At 47.2% G+C, this 21,110-nt stretch overlaps 1 protein-coding gene and 1 long non-coding RNA gene across 6 annotated transcripts in view; one reads left to right on the top strand and one right to left on the bottom strand.

The window, feature by feature from the left end:
• The window catches only part of Sox5 (SRY-box transcription factor 5), a 970,651-nt gene extending 949,784 nt beyond the window's left edge, over window positions 1-20,867 (bottom strand). For 2 of the 5 annotated variants that reach the window (XM_035448567.1, XM_027430149.2), the window contains exon 1: window positions 20,352-20,867. The gene's annotated coding sequence lies outside the window, so the exon portion shown is untranslated. The remainder of the gene's footprint in view (window positions 1-20,351) is intronic. The other 3 variants (XM_035448570.1, XM_027430154.2, XM_035448569.1) reach the window with 2 other exon arrangements.
• Window positions 18,367-19,798, top strand: LOC118239246. The gene is made up of 2 exons (XR_004770991.1): window positions 18,367-18,624; window positions 19,123-19,798. It is a non-coding gene; the product is annotated as an uncharacterized LOC118239246 (long non-coding RNA).
• Window positions 20,868-21,110: the final 243 nt, after the last annotated feature.

The raw sequence follows: 21,110 nt of genomic DNA, 5'->3' as shown, positions 1-21,110 counted from the left end.
TCATGGGTTTTTGAGTTTTCTCGAAACAGGAGCGGTTTGCACGTGTCACTGGATGGCTTCCATTTTGCTCACTGTGTTGCAGCTTCCTGATGGAGTAACCAGATCTTCTTTGCTCATCATTGTAACCTCATTTCTCAACTCATAGTGACGGGAATATTATGTATTGAAGAACTGACTCCCAGCAGAACTGATTTGAATGAGTAATCGATAGTTCATGAATGAATCATAGTTTGTGTTGGGACTGCAGCTCAATGGCAGAGCGCTTGCCTAGTGTATAGGAAACCCTGGGTTCAACCCCAGTAGAAAACAAAGGGGGCTATGATGGTACAAATACAACAGTTTATGTTAAACTGATTAGTATTCATTTCAGGTGGTTAGAAAGGCATTAGGAACAAACATGGGCATGGCTGCCCATAATCCCTTCGTAATCTTTTTTTGTGAGACTGTATGTGTTCCCTACCCAATAATGGACAGATCATTTGTGTAATATGAAAAAGAAAGTTAATTTTTATTTATTGAAAAATAACATTATGTAGCATAACAAGGTTTCTGCCTTTTAACTTACAAAGTCTATTTAAGATTACATGATTAGCGTCCCCCCAGGGAACCCAGCCATGACAACCATAGCCCTGTAAGGACGGATATACACTGCTTCCTAACCCAGGCTCCTCATTTTCCCTTGTGATGAAAAGCCCTAACAATGCTCTACTTATTCTCTCCCTTCCAAGAAATTCAAAGCAACTGATTTCTTCTGAAGAGGGGCTGTTAAATGTAAGAATGGGAACATAACTAAAATGAATTTTTATTAACAAAATAAAAAGGCGTTAATAAGAAAACTAAGCCGTCTAGAGCTCAGGCACAAGATGACTCTGTGATAATTCTTATAAACCACGCTGAGTTTTACCAGGAAAAGGAAAACTTAGAAACACTTAAAATTCCAAAAGGACAGGAGGGACTTATTACATTTATGGAAGGTTTTTTTGTCTTCTCAGATCCTCAGTCATGGAGATGACACAAACAAAGATCTCTTCTAATTACTGCACTTAGCTGATTTACAAATTGATGAATCTGAGGGGAGAAAAAAAAAGAAAACAAGCAACACAAGAGCATTCAAATGCCTTTAGGACACAAGGCAGGATGTGGATCATAAATTAAAGCCAGATATACAGGAGAATAATAGTGTCAGTGTGGCCCCAACCTTACAGTCAATTATGAGAAATTGCTAAAGACAAGGAAACGTTAAGTCATGATGACCCTGGCCGGCACACACATATAAACAGAGGCACACACACTCTCACACGCCCACGGACACACATACACACTTTCCATGGCTTTTTTTAAAAATATTAAAACACTGCAACTATATTCCCATACCTCTTATTTTTTTTTCTCCAATTTACTTAACCCTGGAGCCCATTAAGCCTTGTTTAAATGGGTGCATTGGTTAAACCCAATATTGCCAAGCTTATCTACAACACATTGTCTCCCCATTTAATATAGAATGTGTGCTCTGGAAATCTAGTCCTACCACCTCCAGTCTTCATGGGGCCAAAAGGTAGAAACACGTCTTCTGGAGTGCTACCATAAAATACTTTACTTTGGGGGCTGGGGAGAAGGCACAGTTGGTAAGGTGAAGCTGAATTTAGATCCTCAGAACCCACATAAAAATAAAAGTCAGGTGTGGTGGCCAAGTGTGTGCCTGAGATCTATGCACCAGGGAGAAGGGGACAACAGGATCCCTAGGGCTGCTGCCCCGTCAGTTTATATCAGCTGATGAACCCCAGGTTCAGTGAGACACCCTGTCTCAAAACTTAAGGTGGAAAGGCTGGAGAGACGGCTCACTGGTTAAGAGCTCTTGATGCTCTTGCAGAGGTCCTAGGTCAGTTCCCAGAACCTACATGTGGCCCATAACCACCTCTAACTCCAGTTCCAGGGGATCCAAGATCCAGTTCTCTCTTCTGGCTTCTGTGGGTACCAGCCACACACATGGTATATAAACATACTTGCAGGCAAAACACCCAAACACATGAAATGTTTAAAATGTGGAGTGAGGAATACATACAAAAATCAACCTCTGGACTGTGGTGATAGATAGATCTGTGTCCACACCTGTGGCACTGACCACGCCTTTTGGGCGTGGTCACAGGCGAGGATGTGAGTGGTGAAAAGGAAAGGGTTCCGGGGTCCTAAGCCCCTTCAGATCTCAGAGAGCATCCCGGAGCAAGGTCTGTCTCCTCGGAGCAGGAACACCGCGGAAGTTACTTATTGCTTTCTGTTTATGTTATTTCCTGATAAACTCTACTTCAATTTATTGGTCTGGTGAATCCACATAGCCACGCCTTTACTGGGCTGCACACAGATGTACACAACAACATGGATACACATAAACCACCCAATCAATAAAACTTTACAGCTTTTATTTGCATTTCTTGTTTTATATGTATTCTTCATTCCCTCTTCCCATTTAGTGACATATATATATACATATATATATATATATATGTATATATATATATTTGTGTGTGTGTATAGTGTATACATATGTGTATACCAGGAGGAGTTGAGATATTGTCTAATGGAACATATGGTTGGTCTTGAATTTAGTAGTCAAGGATGACTTTGAACTTCTGATACTCTTGCTTTCCAGCTTCCCAGTGCTAGGAAAGAGTCCCAGCTTATTCATGACACTTCACTGAATAAATTGTTGTATTGTGTCTGTGTCTGTGCGTGTCTCTATGTCTGTGTAAGTGTGTCTGTGGAATGGCTGAGCATGTAACTCAACTAGTAGCTGCATGTATAAAACCCTAGAATGAATTCCTAGTACGGCACAAACTAGGCGTGCTGGCGGATGGCTGTGACCTCAGTGCTCCAAAGGTAAAGATAGGGTCAGACCTGCAAGATAATCCTCAGCTAACGTAAGTATTCTGAGGCCAGCCTAGACTCCATACCATAACACTCATGAGGGAAGGAGGGAGGGAGGGAGGAACAAAGGGGAGACGGAGGGTGGGGGGAGGGAGGTCAGACCAAAAGAGCAGTGGCTAAGATAGCCATTGAGAGCCTTGAACCCAGGTCCATGCTTCACTCACTGGACAGCAAATCTCCCTCTGCTCCCAGTTCCCTGTGACACTGTCCCTGCCGTCTTCTAGGAAGACACAATCAGCTTCCTTACCTCCAATTTCAAATCTTTGTTGCTTCAGATCATAAACTCCCTGAGGCCAAAAATCCAAAACAGTCCTGAGATTTTTATTTGATCACAGGTACAGTGGCACACAGCTTCAATCCAGCACTCAGGAGGCTGAGGCAGGAGTATTATACATTTAAGGCTAGCCTAAGCTACATAGGGAAACTCTGGCAAACAGAACAAGAGCTAAGGATACAGGCCAGCAACAGAGGTCTTGCCTAATACGAACAATGTCCTGGGTTTTATTCCCAACACAGAAACAGGAAGGTGAGGAAGAAGGGAAATGGGAGGGGAGGGATGCAAAGAGGGATGGAAAGAGAGAGGGAATTAGGGTTGGGAAGGGAGGGCAAATTATTAGAGTTTCAGTTGTTGTTTTTAAATCTAATTTCCAGAGAGACCTTCCCATTCAATCTCCCCCTCTGTTCACTGTTATTTTCACCCAGGTAATGTGCCCAAGAGCTCCCCAAAATCTCACTGTAACAAATCTAGGGGCACAGATGGTCTCCTGAGGATCAGCCATGAAACCCCATCATACCCACCGTAAGTACACAGAACGCCCTCACCAGCAATACCCTAGATATAATGTAACTAAAGGAGCAATGTGTGCACATAGATGAAGACAGTGTGTGTGAGCATGCAGACATGCTACAAACAGAAAGCCCCTTGTCGCTACATGTCACCAATAGTCAAGACAGCCACCTTTTCACCTGATGGTTAGGAACTCTAGCCATCCTGTCACTGGTTCATTCACAAGCAAGGGCAACCATTACTCAACGACACAGGATTCTCCCGATGCCATTCCCTCCAAACGGGAAGTCACAGATGGTCTATGGAAAGATTGCCTTGATCTGACAGCACCTCATTTCAGCCCTTCATCAGGGTGCCTCAGCTCTGCCAGCACCAACCCACCTGCTGTTTCACAGACACCTTGCTGTGTCTCACCTCCAAGACCTCCTAAAGATGCCAATCCTCCAGTGAGGGATAGGCTCCCACTTTGTTGGAGCAAACATTCCCTTCTTTGGCTGAACTTAGCCCTTATCAATGGCAGGATCCAGGGGTCTGGTAATCTCACATGCAAACAGTAAGGGGTTATACAATCTGAAGAAAGCTGAATAAAATAAAATACCTGATTGAAAGATTATTATTGCGTGGCCCCAATGATGTAAAAAATTTTACCAGTAGCACACTTTTCTTCTACCATGGCCAACTGCTCATGAGGTTTTCTGGCTATCCAGGACACTGTGGGAGTGCTTAGAAGCCATAAGCAATGCAAAGAAGCCGAAACAGTTCTATTCTAAAAGTAGCGTCTGATGCTCTTGGCAATTGATATATGTGTAGTCTAATGTTACTGAATGATAGAAAAGCATGTGTGGTTTGGGGGAGGAGAGGCAAGGGGCAGGAGGAGAAATGGAAGCGAGAAGTGAGTCAGTGTCTGACACTTGGTTAAAATCAAAGAAATTGAGTGTTCTATTGAAAACTGTAAGATGGAAAGATGAAGAGAGAGTGTTTGTCACTAGGGTGGGGCTATTTCATCACACAGGCCTGAGTTTCCAGTCTGCATCATCTTATTGTAACATGCGTTCTGAACTACTGCAAGAATTGACTTCCAAACACCTCTTCAGCCTTTCTTTCATGCTCCTCGGATCTTTCCATCCAGGTCTTACACTCCATCACTGTCTCCCTGAAAGCCAGCAGGTACTTCTGTGACTATTCTTACAGGCAACGCCCAGATTTGTTGATATCTGTAACCCTGGAAACAAAAATGCACGGACATAAAGAAAATTGAATTCCAATAGGCCACAGCAGCAGTGATACACATAGGTCGGACTTAAGAAATACTCTGACAACCATTAAATGTCATCTCAGGGTGAAACTCACGGTGGGCCAGAGGTAACGTTTGTCCTACTATGCGGTCGATCACTGTCTCATGAGTCCCTCACAGCTGAGTTGTGCAGCAGGTGTGACCACTCATGTTCTGGAATGAGGAATCCGAGAGAGGTCAACTTCTCAGCCAGGGAGAGGCAAAGAGGGGCTGCGAAGATGGCCTGAGGATTACCACACATGACTTGTAAGCATTAAGGCTTGAGTTCGAGCTCCAGAATCTGGGTAAACAAGACAGGCTTGCAGCTGCACCTGTCATCCTGATGTGTGACAGTGGAGACAGACAGATCCTGGGACCTTGATGGCCAGTCAGCCTAACCAAGCTGGTGAGCTCTGGCCAATGAGAGAGCGCCTGTCTCAAAAACAATCAAAACAAAACAAAAAATAACAAAAAAACCTACCAACAACCAAGTAACAAAAACAGACAACTCCTTCAGAATAACACCAAGATCGACCCCTGCTCTACACAGACATGAGTTAATAAACGCATGCATGCCTGCCAATGGAGGGAATGAAGGAGAAAGGGAGAGATGGAGGGTGAGGAACTGAGCTAAAGGAAGGTCCCAGAAAGAAGTACATTATTTAAATTCACAGCGTCTTCCGGAGACAAACATGTGTGTCTCCATGTGCTTTCTATTGCTGTGGTAAAAGCCAAAACCAAGAGCAATCTGGGGAGGAAAAACTTCATTGTCCTTACACTCCTCCATCCCAGCCCTTCACAGAGGGAAGTCAGGTCAGAAAGCCATGGAAGAGTGCTGCTTACTGGCTTGCTCTCACAGCTCACTCAGCCCCACCTGCCCAGGGAAGCACCGCCCACAGTGGGCTGGGCCCTTTCATATCAATCATCAAGCAAGAAAATGCCCTACAGACTTGACTGCAGGCCAACCTGATGGAGGCATTTTCTCAAGAGGTTTCCCTCTTCCCAGATGCCCCTAGCTTGTCTCAAGTCGGCAAAATTTAACCAGAACGTGTGACAAATGCCATACAACCATAGGGAAGAAATCTTCAGCCACTGTCTTCTGTGATGATGCTTGGGAAAAGGTAAATTTTAATTCGGAAGCCAAGGATGGGCAGGATTTCGGGTTACTATGGGAGAGGGACAGGGTGAAACCAAAAGTGTGACCATGGAGATGCACGCTCTGGTGTCAACTTTCTCTCAACCAACAGAGTCCCTGGGACTTAGCGGCTCTGGGAACACAGTGAAATAGTCCACTGGGTAGTTTCTGGGGTGGGCAGACTAGTGGGAGCAGGCAGGCAGCCTTCCTTCCAAGTGTCTGAAATCTGTGGCATGCCCTCATCTCTGATGGTCTAGATACCATCTCTTACTTGTTAAAAGTAATTGCCATCGCTTCTTGCTAGTTTGCGCAAAGCCCAGCCCTGCATCTTCAATGGGGTCTGTAGGAAATCGACAAGAATGATAAGGCTTTCTTAAGACTATTCTGTGACTTTCTTGCCACTCTTACTGCAAAGACTAGACTTTCTAACATGCCTGGGATTCTCCCAAGTCTGACAGGAGCATCTGGCTTCACCTCCTGGCCTTTCCCCTCTACTTTGGCCATGCAGCCTGTAGCATTCCAGGGGCATGCCCCTTCTCCTCTTTCTTCAGAGCCTTTGAGAAAGCGTACCGTGCTGTCTGTCTGTGCTGCTCTTCCCGCCTCTCCTCCGTACCACATTAACAACTATCTTTCACCCATGACTTCCCATAGCAGACTTTCTCTAATTCCCGCTGCCTGCAAATGTACCAACAGCCTCCCCTCTACCTGCTACATGTCCTTCTCCAAAGCGCACAACGCAAAGCTCTAAGTGATGGCCATTCTCTGGCCACAGTTTTGGTTCCCCAATAGATTAGCGGTTCCACGTGTACAGCTGATTCGCCAGCAGTAGCATAGCGACTACCTCAGGGAAGGTGCTCGATGAGGATGTGTTGGTTACTGAGTGAAGGCGAGGACAGAGAAAAGGTGACAAACACCAAATTATGGCATCCGGTGGATTGGAGAGTAAGGAATCCATAGACGGAAGGGTTTGAAGTAGATGGAGGAAAGGGCCACTCTGGAAGAAGTCCCCAAGGATTTGGGAGTCAAGAAAGAGCAGCTTTGGTACAGTGGCCACGGCCTCTATACCAGGCTGTGCAGGGCTTAGGAGGCTGACATGCTGCCGACAGGCTGGGAAGTCGGCTGCAACACTGTGTGCAGTGTGGAGGGGGTCAACAGCAAATTAAAGGGAAGATTTCAAACAAGCCTGCTAAGATAGACAGGGAGGAGCCAGATTGCAGAGACCCCCCCCCAAAAAAAAAAAAACCTAGGAAGTCTAAGATCCATCCCATGTAGCACACGGCTTTGAGGTTCTGAGAAAGGGGCAACATGACCCAAATAGCACGTCAGGAAGATTAGCATGACAGCAGTAAAGCGCACATTGCAGAGGAAAACCCTGGGCTAGAGAACAAACAGGGCTCAGTGACAGTTATGGGTGACAGATGTGGGTGCTGGAGGAAGGGGAGGGGCAAATGCAGGCGTCCTTCTGAAGGATCCCGTTCTGAGGCTGAAGATACAGTTGCTGTACCACCGTGGATAAAAGCCAAGCCTCCAGAATCGGACCTCTGTAGGTTCAAGTCCCAGCTAGACCACCATCACTATGCTGCTCTGGGCAAGCTTGGGATCCTTGTCTGGACAATGGACAATTTCTGTGCATGATGGAGGTTACCGGGGAGCCTCAAAGAAACAACTGCTTAGAAAAATGCCTACTGATGGTTCCCAGTCAGCCAGCGCCCAGTGAGGCAGCCAGCACAGGGCAGCAGTGCACCGGGGAGGAGCGACATTGCTTGAGATGTCTTCCTGTCACCAGAAGATAGCCATCTACAGGGTGAAGACTTAACTCCCCCTGGCTTCTGCCTCCTGGTTTTTTATAACCCACTTCCGGGCTTCTGCTCTGGATTCATGCCAGAGCCAATCTCTGCTGGCTCTTTCAGGTCCTTGTTCTTCAAACTGCTGGAGGCTTTTCTAAACTTTTGTCTTCGACACTTAGTTCCAGCCTACCCCCATGCTCCAGTGCCACCCCCTAGGGCAAGCCTAAATACTGTGCACCCGAAAAACACTTGGTAGCTAAATACACCACTTTTCTTCCTAAGAGACATCAGAAAGATAAGTCGGAAACAAGTACAGTGTGAAACTTGGTTTTTAAGAGTTAATAGAGATTATTTTTTCTCTCTCCAAGGATAGGTAATAGCGTGAGATTCCGAAATTAAGCACAGCAGGAGGAAGGGGGCTGCATAGATTTCACACAGTATCACAGGCCTTGGCAATAAAGCACTTTTAAAAATGCCTTGTGTTGCTAATTCCTTACACAATCGCCTTTTATTTCCAAAGCACTGTGCGGGGCTGGAGCCACAAGATGCACGTTGATGCTAATATTATGCTGCTTGGATTAGAGCCATTTTGTGCTGTAACTCCTGCTAGGTTCCGAATGACACGCTACCTTTTTTTTCCTCCTCCCCAGTACATTTTCTAGACAGAATGAATGGCTTCCTCTTCTAATGGGGCTGGTATTGCTTGTGCAGGCATTACCTTGGCGGGCATTTTCCCTTAAAATTCTCTGATCATGTCACTGGGAATTCTGAGTGACTGGGGACAACTCCTCTTGATGGCTATCAGTTTCCCTCTGTCCTCGACACCAAACCACCCCCCTTCACTCATCCACTGGATTCTTCATCAAATAGTTGATCAATAGTTCAATGGCAGTCTCTAGACCACCATGGATTTGCATAGTAGGAAAAGACAATGGACGACTAGCCACAGAGCAAGGCAGATGAAACCTTAGTCCACAGATGGTCCAAGAAGCAATCCACTACTTACCCTCTGTAAAGACACATGCCTGTTTTTCTAGTCTGTGGGGGAGCCCTGTCAATGGTTCACCGAGCAGTGATCACTCACGGAGACCCAAACAAACAAGGTGCCCATTCTCCTGGAATCACTGCTGCTCTGAGGCTAGCAAGCATCGTTCCTCGAGTTCCGTCCTGCCACTGATCCCAATGCTTTGTTTTCTTGTTGTGAGAACCACGGTGGTCTAATTAAAATCCTGTGCTCGTCTTATTTCACCGTGCTCCCCTGCAGCATCCTCTTGCTCTCAGAAGACCAACCTCTTCTTAAGCATGCTTTCAGTAACCCATGGCCAGCCAAGGTCTTCAGAGAACTCCAGGAGAAAAACAGAACCTTCCAACTTAAGACTATGTAGAGAGGCGTGAGTGAGTCTCACACCACCTTGGCTCTGCTATGCCTGGAAGTTGCTATCTCATTCTGTCTACTGGATCCACTCTGTAAATGCCACCTGCCAGTTAGCCACTTAGCCAGCTTGGTTACCAGACTGTCACAAAATGACAGTGCTGTGTTCAAATGACCCTTCTGAGATCACCTGAGGCTATGTCACAGTGCCTATGTTCTTCATCTTGCTTCATCTCATCACCAGAAGGGTGAGCACACACACACAGTAGGGAGTCATCCACATCCGTATCTCTTATAACCACTCCATTTTATTATGGATGACTATTGGTACCTACTAGGTCTTATTTGTGCACTAAATTCCCTCATAGCTAGGGACACATGGAAGAAAACAGAAGCAGATCTTTAGATTCCGGTCTAACACAATTTCTGGCATCTGGAGCATCTTGAAGTTTATCCCCAACAGATAGAGAGGGAGGATTTACTGCAATCGTAATGGAATTCTAGTATTTTCCACATATCGCTCTCTCATTCTCTCTGCTTTTTATTCATTAAAACAAAAACCTGGACCCCTGTGGCAGAACACTGGCAGAGTATACACAGGCCCTGAGTCCGGCCCCAGTGCTATAAAAGTAAACAAATATCTCTAAACACCTTCTGTGTCTCAGAGACTGTACCAAGTGTTTGGAGTACAAAGAAGTTGGCCTCTGTTTTTCAGAGGGCTATGATGCCTGGAGATTCTGTTGTTGGAAAGTCTCTTCAGAGCTGAAATATGAAAAGGTCCCCCTCTTTGCCTGGCTCCAGGTCACCACCGTGTCAGAGTCTCCCACGCTTGGCTTCAGCCACACTAATGTTCTATCTGTGCAAAATCACTGAAGGTCCTTTAATTTTTAATTCAGAACCCAAAGTCCATCAGGAAAAGTCTTCCCAGTCCTCCAGTACCAACTCTGCTCTGTCTCACCAAGGCCACTGTTGCTGGAGAACCTTAAGCTCCATATGCTACACACACAGCTTACTACCCAACTAGATCACTCAGAACTTATCGCTGGCCCTCAAACCTTTAGGTGCTAGAGAGTCACCAGTCACACTTGACAAAAACCACAGAGGTTTCAGGATCCATGTGCCTGCGATGGAACACCAAAAGCTCAATTTCTAACCAGTGCCCCAAATAGCTTTCCATCGGATGACTGAGTAAGCAACACAGTGCTATCCTTCCTTTTGTGGCAAGGGGTTACGTATGAGGAATTGCCACCTACCTGCATAAAACAGTTCTTACTAGGTAAAGCACTCGAAAGCATGAATCTGGGCATTCCGAGGGTGTTTGGGGCTAATGTATGGAACGGGTGGTGAATAGTGATAACCTTTGTCTGGTGTCCGTTTCCATTGCTGTGATAATTACTCTGACAAAGAGCAACACGGGGAACAAAGGACTGTTACTTGACTTACAGTTCTGCTACCTCCATCATTTTGGGAAGATGGAAGCAGGAGCTCAAGCACCTAGTCACATTACATCCACAGGCAAAAGAGGAGGGGATTTGCTGTTTCTCCGCAGCTAGCTTTCTTCACTCTTACACAGTGCAGCACCCAGCTCAAAAAATGGTGGCACCCACAAGGGGCTAGCTGTTCCGACATCAATTAAAAATCAAGAAGACGATCCCGCTTAGGCCTGTCCACAGGCCAACCCAGTCTGTGCATCCCTCAGTCAGGCTTTTCCCAGGTGAGTCTAGACTGTAGCAAATTGATGGTTAAAGTTGATCAGCCCAACTGGCATGTACAAATCACCACTCAATCCTGGCTCTCCACCGTATTTCCCATCTGATCATCATCCTCCACGTGGGATAGACAGGAGACTATTGCCAGTACTGCCCTATAGAGGTCAGGTCCTCAGCAGTGTCTTGACACAGAGGAAGATGTCCAAATCTAATAGCCAAAAGCCAGGCAGTGGCTTTCCTGCCAATGACAGCGGTGGGAGATGCGTAGGTCACATGACGGCTTCAATCCTTTGGCTCCTGTGTGGAAAGGGGCTATAGACAACTAGATACACAACTAACTGGTTCTGTGAGGCTATCCCTGTGAAGCATTCAGCACCAAGCCCAGGGCATAACAAACAGCCCAGAGATGTAAATCCAGCCTCTTCCCAGCATGCAAAGCTGCCTTGATGAGGTCCAAGTCTCTGCTCTTATGGTATGATTTGGTTTGTAAGTCTGTTCACTCACAGCCTTCTGTTCTGTGCCCTTTCTGTTCTAGGCATTGTGGTGGTGCCAAGGAGGTAAAGCCCATCCAGTAGGGGAGCTTACTGTGTCTTACATTTCCCAGGGTGGCTACTAACCTGCTGTGTAGCCAAAGACATCCTTGAACATCTGACTCTCCTGCCTCCACATCGCTGGTTTTCTTGTCAGAAAGGCACACCACCATGACAGGTTTGTGTCATGCTTCTGTATGCTAGGCAAGCAGTCCACCAGCTAAGCCATGTCCCCAGCCCACACGGGGAGTTCTGTATTTCGGCATGTAGTTACCTCTTTCAAACCAGGCAGGAATGCATCCACTATACCTTTCATTTCTGGAGATATTAACACAATACAGTGGACAGCGGCACTATGAGAATACATACCCTGTAAGACAAAAGCTAAGAAAAGCCAGCACCCACTGACACGTAAAGGGGGCTGGGATTCAGTAACATCTGGGTGGCCTGATGAAGTCCCTACAAATAAAGAGTGGCTTCCTCATGTTTACCTACTGACAGAAATATTTATGTACATAAAACAACCACTTAATTTCCTGGTTGAAGCAGAAAAGACATTGCATTCTGGTAGGAGCCAAGGTTGACTAGGCTCTCCATGAAAGAGCCAAGGAAGAAAGTTCAAGACAGGATTCTAAGAGACAGTATGCACTTGTTCAAAAATAGTTCCAGTGAAGGAACGAATTAATGAGACTGATCCTGCCAGACACTTGCATGGGGTGCCAGCACCAGAGAGGAACAACACACATTGAAAGAGCTTGCATGCAAACTTCAGGCTGCCCTGACACTACGCCGAACAACCCTGGGTCTCAGCAGCCACAGCCGAGACCTCAAGAGTCAGCATTGGTTCAAAATCACAGAGACAGAAGAACCAGCAATACAGGGCATCTGACCAGGCCCAGAAAAGGGTCAAATGGGCAGGGAGAAGTGGGTGCTGGGAAGTGGTTCAGTTGATAAAATTCTCACTGAACAAGCAGGGGGACCAGAGGTACATATCTGTGACCCAAGTACTGAAGACAGATGGGAGCCAGTCTAGACAATCAGTGAGCCCAGGTTCAATGAGAGACCCTGTCTCAAAACATACAGGGAGAGTGACTGAGGAAGACCTAGCAACAACATCTGGCCTCCATAGCACACACACACACATGTTCATGCACACTGGACAGATATGCATACACAGAGAGGGGGGGGAATGAAACTTAGAAAACTAACTTAGAAAGGACACCATCGAAAGCACTGTTAACTTTTCCCTTCCTCTCCCTCACTGATGTCCATCTGCCGTTTTGAGCAGAGACACCCACAGTAACCCATGCTCGCTCACTGTTGGGAAAAAAAATGATGCCAAGATTTCAAGTAAGCAGTCAGTATCCTGGGCACAGATTCCCCAGAGGAGTCTGAGGAATGTGTCAAAAATTAGCTCCCTTTTCCTGCCTCCAGCCTCCACGGATCCCGATTCTGTCTCCATGCCAGTTTCCCACACTACAAAACAGAACCACCTAAGAATCTGGGGCAGGACGAAATACATCGGAACCACCCAAACACCCCAGGCTGGTGGGAGCCTCGTGTCCACAGTCTACTCCTGGGTACCACAACAGCCCCGCTCTGGATGATACCAACAACAGTCTGGCTAGTCAAGTCTAAGTGATGTGTTCTCCTCGGTCCTCCGTCATCACCGAACACCCCACCCCCACCCCTGACAGTGACCCCACACCCCCCACACAGCAACAACTCAATTTCTAGTCCTATAAATGTCTCTCCTCAGATGTTGTTCTCCCAGTGGGAAGAAGAATGAAGTGAGGCCTGACCACCAACTCCTCCACAGTTTCTTTTAATTTAAAGTTACAACAGGAGGAAGAAAAGAGATTTCCTATTAAGGGACAAGTCCCTGAAGGGGCTCTTAGCTGACAATCGAAGGACTGCTCATGGCAGCGATCAAATCTAACGCAACAAAGTGCTGGTGGCTCTGTGACTCATCCCAGCAGGGGCTGGCGCTGAGGGCCACTTGAGTTCAGCACTTTGTGGAGCTTGCAAGTTGGTTTAGGATCAGTCACGCAGGGGAGCAAAGACTTCAGGAGGTGTTTGAGGCTTGAGATAAAATGCAGCCTGCAGTACATTGCTACTCCACTCAGAGAGAGCCTACAGGGGTACAGAAGTGCGAGTTCCCTCTACCTGGTGCTTTGTTGGGCCAGTTACCCAGAAGATGGTCAAGGTCAGGTAGGCAGTCTGTCTGCTCTGTGTATAGTGTCAGAGAGTATGGACTGAAGCACCCGGAAGAAACAGGGAGAATTTTTAAAGGTAAGAAGGACACCTGCTTGCACACACACTGCCTTCCAGTTATGGGAAGTAGCCCTTGTTTAAATACATTCAGGACCATCTGATACAATGTATCCACACCTGCTGGTGCATTTTGAGTGTGTTTGAAAGGAGCAACATATTTCGAGCTTTCCTTCTGTGCTATGCACAACTCGGTGTCTTATGGGTGCCCAACCTTATTTAACCTTGACTAGTATCATGTTCGTTTTACAAAGGACGAAGACAAAACACCAGGGAACACAAAGAACCTGCCATGCTTTCTGGTAGTTGTATGTTTTGTTTGCTTGTTTGTGGCTGATCTTCCTGACCAGACACAGAGCTTCTAAGCCCCAGGCTACACTGTGTGTCACATCTGTTCTGAGAGTCTAATGGACCTTGTTCCCCAGTGGCACCGTACCACTGAGCACAGAGGCCAGCTGTGGACTCCTCCCTGATGCTGGAGCACAGGGGCCAGCTGTGGACTCCTCCCTGATGCTGGAGCACCGGGGCCAGCTGTGGACTCCTCCCTGATGCTGGAGCTCCGGGGCCAGCTGTGGACTCCTCCCTGATGCTAGCTGGAGCACAGAGGCCAGCTGTGGACTCCTCCCTGATGCTGGAGCACCGGGGCCAGCTGTGGACTCCTCCCTGATGCTGGAGCACAGAGGCCAGCTGTGGACTCCTCCCTGATGCTGGAGCACCGGGGCCAGCTGTGGACTCCTCCCTGATGCTGGAGCACCGGGGCCAGCTGTGGACTCCTCCCTGATGCTGGAGCTCCGGGGCCAGCTGTGGACTCCTCCCTGATGCTGGAGCTCCGGGGCCAGCTGTGGACTCCTCCCTGATGCTGGAACACCGGGGCCAGCTGTGGACTCCTCCCTGATGCTGGCTGGAGCACAGGGGCCAGCTGTGGACTCCTCCCTGATGCTGGCTGGAGCACAGAGGCCAGCTGTGGGCTCCTCCCTGATGCTGGCTGGAGCACAGAGGCCAGCTGTGGGCTCCTCCCTGATGCTGCAGTACCATGGGTACTGCTGGACAGGGCAGTCCTTCCAGACAGTGGTCTCCTCTATAGAGAACTTCTATTTTCCTGGCCAAACTACTCATGAACTGCATTAGCCAGCTGACCATCTTCCTGCGCAATCCTCCATGTCTTTCTTGTACTTGTTCACATCTGTTCTCAGGAGAGTCTGCATAAAACTGCAGCTAGAGCCTAGCATTTTTATTTGCCTTAACTATTTATATAGGATGAAGATGTTAATGACTGAAGGAACACGTATATGAATAAAAGACAGAATTCACACCTCTGCCAAACACAACATCTTTAATAAAACCACATGGTCAACAATCATAGAGAGATGATAACTGGATCACCATCTTAGGGTGCTGATCTCAGCCTTGAGAAAGTGATACTTTTTTTTTTCATCTTGCATTCAAATAAGTTTACAAAATGAAGCCTCAAACATATTTACCATGAGAGACTATACTGGCTTGGGAGGGAAAGAAGAGCCAATATTGACTGAGCAACCAGCTCATGACAGACACTCGGCTGGAAAAGTCACATTTCTCCTAGGGCCATCCACATCGTACCCTCCACATAAGAACATGGCAGGTGTCTGAGTAAAGGGTTCAATTGACTATTTAGTGCCTGCTGCATAAGCCTAAGGACAGTTCAGATCCCTACCACCCATGGAAAAACCCAGGCCCAGTCACATGTGTCTGCAGCTATACTACTCAGTGGGGAGAGACAAGCAGATACAAATAGCCCATCACTGAGTACCAAGATCAATGAGAGATCCTGTCTCCCAGGATAACATGGAGAGGAAGCGTGGAAGACATGCCATATCTAGCCCACGTCTGGCCTCCACATGCAATGCACCAGAACACACAAAAGCACAAGAAAGGAAGAGCATTTTAATTTCCAGCTTTAGAGGTTAGACGGGGGCACCAAGTCCTGAAGACTTCTGATCTCCAGATAAAGTCTTGCAGGAATCACAGACAAACCTACACCGAAAAGCTCCGTGGCTACTGAGGCAGCATCTTCTGTTTCCTGGCTCCTTCCAAACACCCTACCTCTTTGACTTCACTTAGAACCATAGTAAGAACAAAGTTCTTTGGTTTGTCAGAGCATGCCAACTAGATGTCAGGCTAAAGTCATAGTCCTCGTGATCACTGCGCTATTGTCCACTACGGACAACGACACCATCAAACCACTCAGTAGTTAAACACTGACGGAGCACCAAAGAGACATGCAAGTCTTTGGGGGGTTTGTTTGTGTGTTTAGCTGGTTGATTGTTTTTGGTTTTGAAACTTACTAACTATAAGGAATGCATGACTCTATATCTGCAGACATAAATTCTGCTACTGGTTTTACCTAATAAGACCTACTATTTCAATGGCTAGGCTTTCCCCTCTAATTTTATCACCATGCTGCCCCTATTCAATGTCATCTTTAGCCGTAAGTGGGACAATCAGTTGCCTCTGAGGCATAATTTGAAGGGCACTGAAAACTTTTGAGTTTCTCTGGCTTGCCTTTATCCCTGCCATCTCCACAGCTCTTTCTCTGAGCAACGGGAAGACCATAACAAATGAGGGGTGTGATCATATCATCTAAGCAGAGAATTAAACCATAATGAACTATTTATACCTTTGAATTAATTAGCCTATGAGCCAGACTTTAAATGGGCCAAATGGGGCAGGAATCTTGGAAGGGTTCATCAAAGCAACCTGGACTGCTGTCAAGGGCCCTTCCTGAAACTCAGGGTCCTCATTAGGAGACTTTCCAAAGGCACCTACATAGGGCAGCTAAAAGGCTAAGGACTTGGAGAAAACAACTCAAAACAGATTGTCCTTAATAGTTTACATTTGACCTTAACTCAATCCTAATGCCAGAGAACTGAATTTGATGAAGTTCATGAGAAAGGCCTACAGAAGTGTCCCAATATGGCCCAGAAGCAAGTCCCTCATGTACCAGGGCGTCTGCTCTCTACCCTTACAGGGTCTACACAACAAGTCACAGGGCAGCTTCAAAGTTCATTGTCTTCAAGCAGAAGGTAAGGCCCTTGTCGCCAAGTTTCAGAAACTTCACTGACTCTCCTCTCAGTGGTAACGACTCAGGAAAGTTAAATCTTGGTTCACCAGAGTAAGGAACTTCTGCACATCGCAAACCCTCCTCACACAGGGGCACAAGCGGCATTTCTGTCACACCACACAGAGAAAATGAACATCCAAGACCCCACATTAACTGTCCCAGCTCCCCCAAGCGCCCCCAAATGGGAGAGAGAATTGCAAGACTGATCATAATTGGATTAAGACCCATAATTCTTTAATTCATTCACCAAATTGAGGCATTTGGAACAGTTTATTTACAGAGTTGTTTAGACAGTTTTGTGTGGTGTTTCTGAAGATAAACCAAAATGCCTTTCTGAAATAAGTTTCAGAGCCCAAATCATTAACATATGAGACTCAAATGTAGACAATTTACAAATGGGTGTTTTAAAACATTGTTTGGAACAAATTTGGACTTTTATTACCTATCTACAAATCCAAGTTCAGGATATAGTTTATAGTTTATGTGAAACAGATAGGCACTTTCTTCACCTACAAAATAAATCCATATTTCTTAAACAACAACAACAAATCCCTGTGTGAGACTACCTTCACCTCAGGCCTAGGTAGACAAGTTTCCAGGTTACTGTCAGAACTCTAATTTGATGCCATCCCTGACCAATAAGTTGATACGGTATTGGGTGAATCACGCAGGCTCTACCTATCTGTCATATCTCATCAGGGGCAAGGCACACTTAGCATCAGAATTTTCAGCTCTTTGAAATCAGGATTTCAGAAAATCACCAACCACCAGTTTTCTCCTTGCAATTTCCCTTCTTGTATTTGCTCTGAATGTACCTTGAAGACCACAACTGCTTACCACTCAGTGACAGGACAGAGCTTTTCACAGACGGTACACCCGTGTGCATATGCATTATATCATACTTTTAAGTGTGCCTTATAAGAAGACAGCATCATACAGGTCAGATTCTTTCCTTTGAAAATGGAAGTCCGACACGTTTAAACTTAGGCCTCGCTCCAACAAAGGCCAGAAAAAAAGAGTAAATAAAATCTTATACCCGGCTAAGAACTTGGCTCTTTTCATGTACCGCCTACTCTGTATATTCTAAGAGTCTCCTCAAAGAATACCATTTTCTCCCTTGAGCCGAGAGTCAGTCTAAACAGGTTGTATGTCTACATGTGCAAAACTAAGACAACGTGAGCTAAATAATGCACACCAAGAGTCTGGTGAGTCACCAACTGAGCTTAGCAGATTCCAGTCCTGTATGTTTGAAGCATGCATCCAGCCAGGACTACGGACCGGCTAACTACAGCAACAAAACTGAGTGAGGGTTTCTGTGCTAAGAATCAAAGCTGTGTTAGAGTAGATCAGTACTACCCATCCAAACATCCTACAGAAAGGAAAAAATTAAACCCCAGAGAAAACAGAAAGCTTCCAGAATGGGATAAGCAGACCACTGGCAAGAAGAGGAGGAAGAAAAAAGAAATTCTGTCTAAGATGCTACTATATAATTAACACAAATAACTAATGCACAGCCCTTCCCACCCCCACAATTAAATGTTTTTAAACAACTCTCGTGATGAAAGATCTACCTTTCAGGCAAACAAAAGCCATCCCCAGCAGTTTGAGGGTTTGACACTGGATTGCATCAGTTTTTAAGTGATCCTGGTGATTTTTATCTCCTAGAGTTCTAAGGAATAAACAGTTGATGGCATAATTTCCAAGAGAATTTTGCACAGTGCCCAGGAGAACTTTCGATGTAAGTGCTTAATGTTTTTAAATCACTCTGGCTGAATTTATCTAGGCTTTGGCCTCGGAGCTATATTTAAATCAGGAAGAAGCACCCCCTAGAAACCCTGCTCCCTGTATCTGCTTCTAGAAAGGGATTCCTCCACTATCTGTGCAAACAGCCATCCTCAGACAGCCGGATTCCTTTAAAATGAGACAGATCAAAATTTAGCGGTTCTTTGCAGAGGATGAAATTGTCCTCCTTTTAAAAGCTATAAACGTCAAACTTTGGGTGGGGGTGGGGAGAACATTTCCTCGTACTTTAAAAAACGAAAAAACGATGTGGCCCTTAACCTAATCACTCTGTTTTTTCTGACCGAAAATGTCCCTTGTCTACAAATTTCCCCACCAGCAGCTTTATTGGGGTGTGTGTGTGTGTGTGTGTGTGTGTGTGTGTGTGTGTGTGTGTGTGTGTGATATTAGGAGCCATTATTTATGAACACCAAGAAAACAAATCACTGTTGTCTAGTCTGTTTGCAGATTCCCACACTTATTACCCAAAATCCCACAGATTTCCGTGTCTTGCCCTTGACTGAAACAGTGCTCGGCGGAAAAGGTCCTCTGGGGAGATGTTTCTCCGTGCCCTTCTTGACAAACCCCCTTTGGATATCTGGATACTCTGAACATCTCAACTGGGTTACAACAAATTTCAAAACTTCTGAGAGGCAGCAAAGCCTCTCAAGAGTATCCCCGGTGGCCAGCCCAAAAGCGTGGGCTCTACATTAACACACACTTCCTCGTTTTGACCTGCTTTAGCTGATTAGGGAAGCCTGGAAATGAATTCACATTCCTCACTCAACTTAGGAACTGGGACCAAAGCCTTTTGATATCCAAGGCGAGCCAATCTGTTTACTAGTTAGTGTATTCGCTTCGGAAGATGGCTATTAAAATATGTGGACTGTGTCCCGAAGATCTAAGGCCGGCAGGTCGGTAACTCCAGCCCCTGATTCAACTTGCTTCCAACCCGCATAACCCCTGTTCTTCACTTCTTACTACAGCGGCTATGAAGCGCGAGCCGAGAGTGGAGAGTGACACAGCACGTGAGCGAGCGGTCTATACTTTGCACCGAGTGAGGAAGGGGGTTTTAAAGAGAGAGAGAGTAGTTGCAATAAAATGAAAGCTTCCGGTCTCTGAAACGCCTCAAATCCAGAAGGATGAGACTTATTTCCGAGACTCTGGGAAGGACTGAAGAGTAGAGGGAGAGAGCTTGCAGAAAGCGAAACAAAAAGGCAGGGGTGAAGGTGATGGGGTAGGCTGAGAGTGCTCTGTCCATTCTAGACAGGCGCGGGGGCTTTGTCCGAGTTCGAGGGTCTGTCCCCTGGAGATGCACAAGGCTAGCCCAGGGCTGACACCCCCTGCCCCCCTCCCTGCACCGCTTGCCTCCCGCACCTCACATCACCGCCACCACTTAGAAAACAATACAGGCAACAGGACAAGGCTTCCCAACAGCAGCCCAGATAAAGTTGGCCCGGTCCCGTGGATCGCAGCCCCCTCCTTCCCGGAAGGGGGTGACAGCGCCCCCCGCAGCCTCCCCCGCAGCCGGGCCCAGCCCCCTCCCGGGACTTGAGCAAACTCCCGCGCCCCCTCCCTGGTGCTGCGCGGCTCTCCAGCTGGAGCAGGGCGCCTTGGAGGGCTGCCCGCCACCGGCACCTCCACAGCGGGACGCGCCACAAAGTTAAAACGCTGCGGTTCACGCACCTTACCGGGTCTGGTTAATCGCTCCTCTGACGCGGGATGCGCAGCGGCGGGCGGGGGCCCCCGGAGGACCCTGGAGACGGGATGGGGCGGCTCGCCTTTTGCACTCTGTGTGTGTGTGTGTCTGTGTCGGGGTGTGTTTGTGTGGGGTGTGCGCGCGCGTGTGTGTGTGTGTGCGCGCCTGTCCCTCTCTCTTTCTCTCTCTCTCTCTCTTCCACCCCCCCACCCCAACCTCTGGCTCCCTCTCTCGCTCTCTCTTGCTCTCTGTCTCTCTCTCTCTCTCAAGGACGAAGTGAAATCCCTCGGCTGGTCATGAGGCGGCTTCGGAGACAACACAATGCTGGTGCAAATAAATAACAAAAGGCGAAAAAGGCAGTGGGAACAATGGGGGAGGCGAGGGCAGCGCTCCAGCCGCCGGTGACCGTGGCCGGCGCGCGCCCCGGGGTGCGGCGGGCGGGGGCGGCGCAGCGCAGGGGCCGGGATTGCTGCGGGTCGTCCCCCAGAACCTGGGGTCCAGCCTGACCTCCTGCCCGTGGCCGCGCGCCCGCATCCGAAGCCCGGGAGCCCCTCACAATCCTCCGGCTCTGCTGCAGCCCAACTGGCTTGTAAATAACGCACCGATCACCCACACCGTGCAGGAATTTTTTTTTTTTTCCTTTAATCTGCCCTCCACTTAAAGACGAAATGGCAGGAGTGGAAGGAGGCGGGTAGGAGAGGGGAGCTCGCTTCTATTCCTGCGCGATCCTGTCTGGTCAAGTCCCC

Source organism: Cricetulus griseus, chromosome 8 (assembly GCF_003668045.3).
Source record: "Cricetulus griseus strain 17A/GY chromosome 8, alternate assembly CriGri-PICRH-1.0, whole genome shotgun sequence".
In the NCBI taxonomy this organism is placed as follows: domain Eukaryota; kingdom Metazoa; phylum Chordata; class Mammalia; order Rodentia; family Cricetidae; genus Cricetulus; species Cricetulus griseus.
This window is presented reverse-complemented; position numbering and strand designations above follow the sequence as displayed.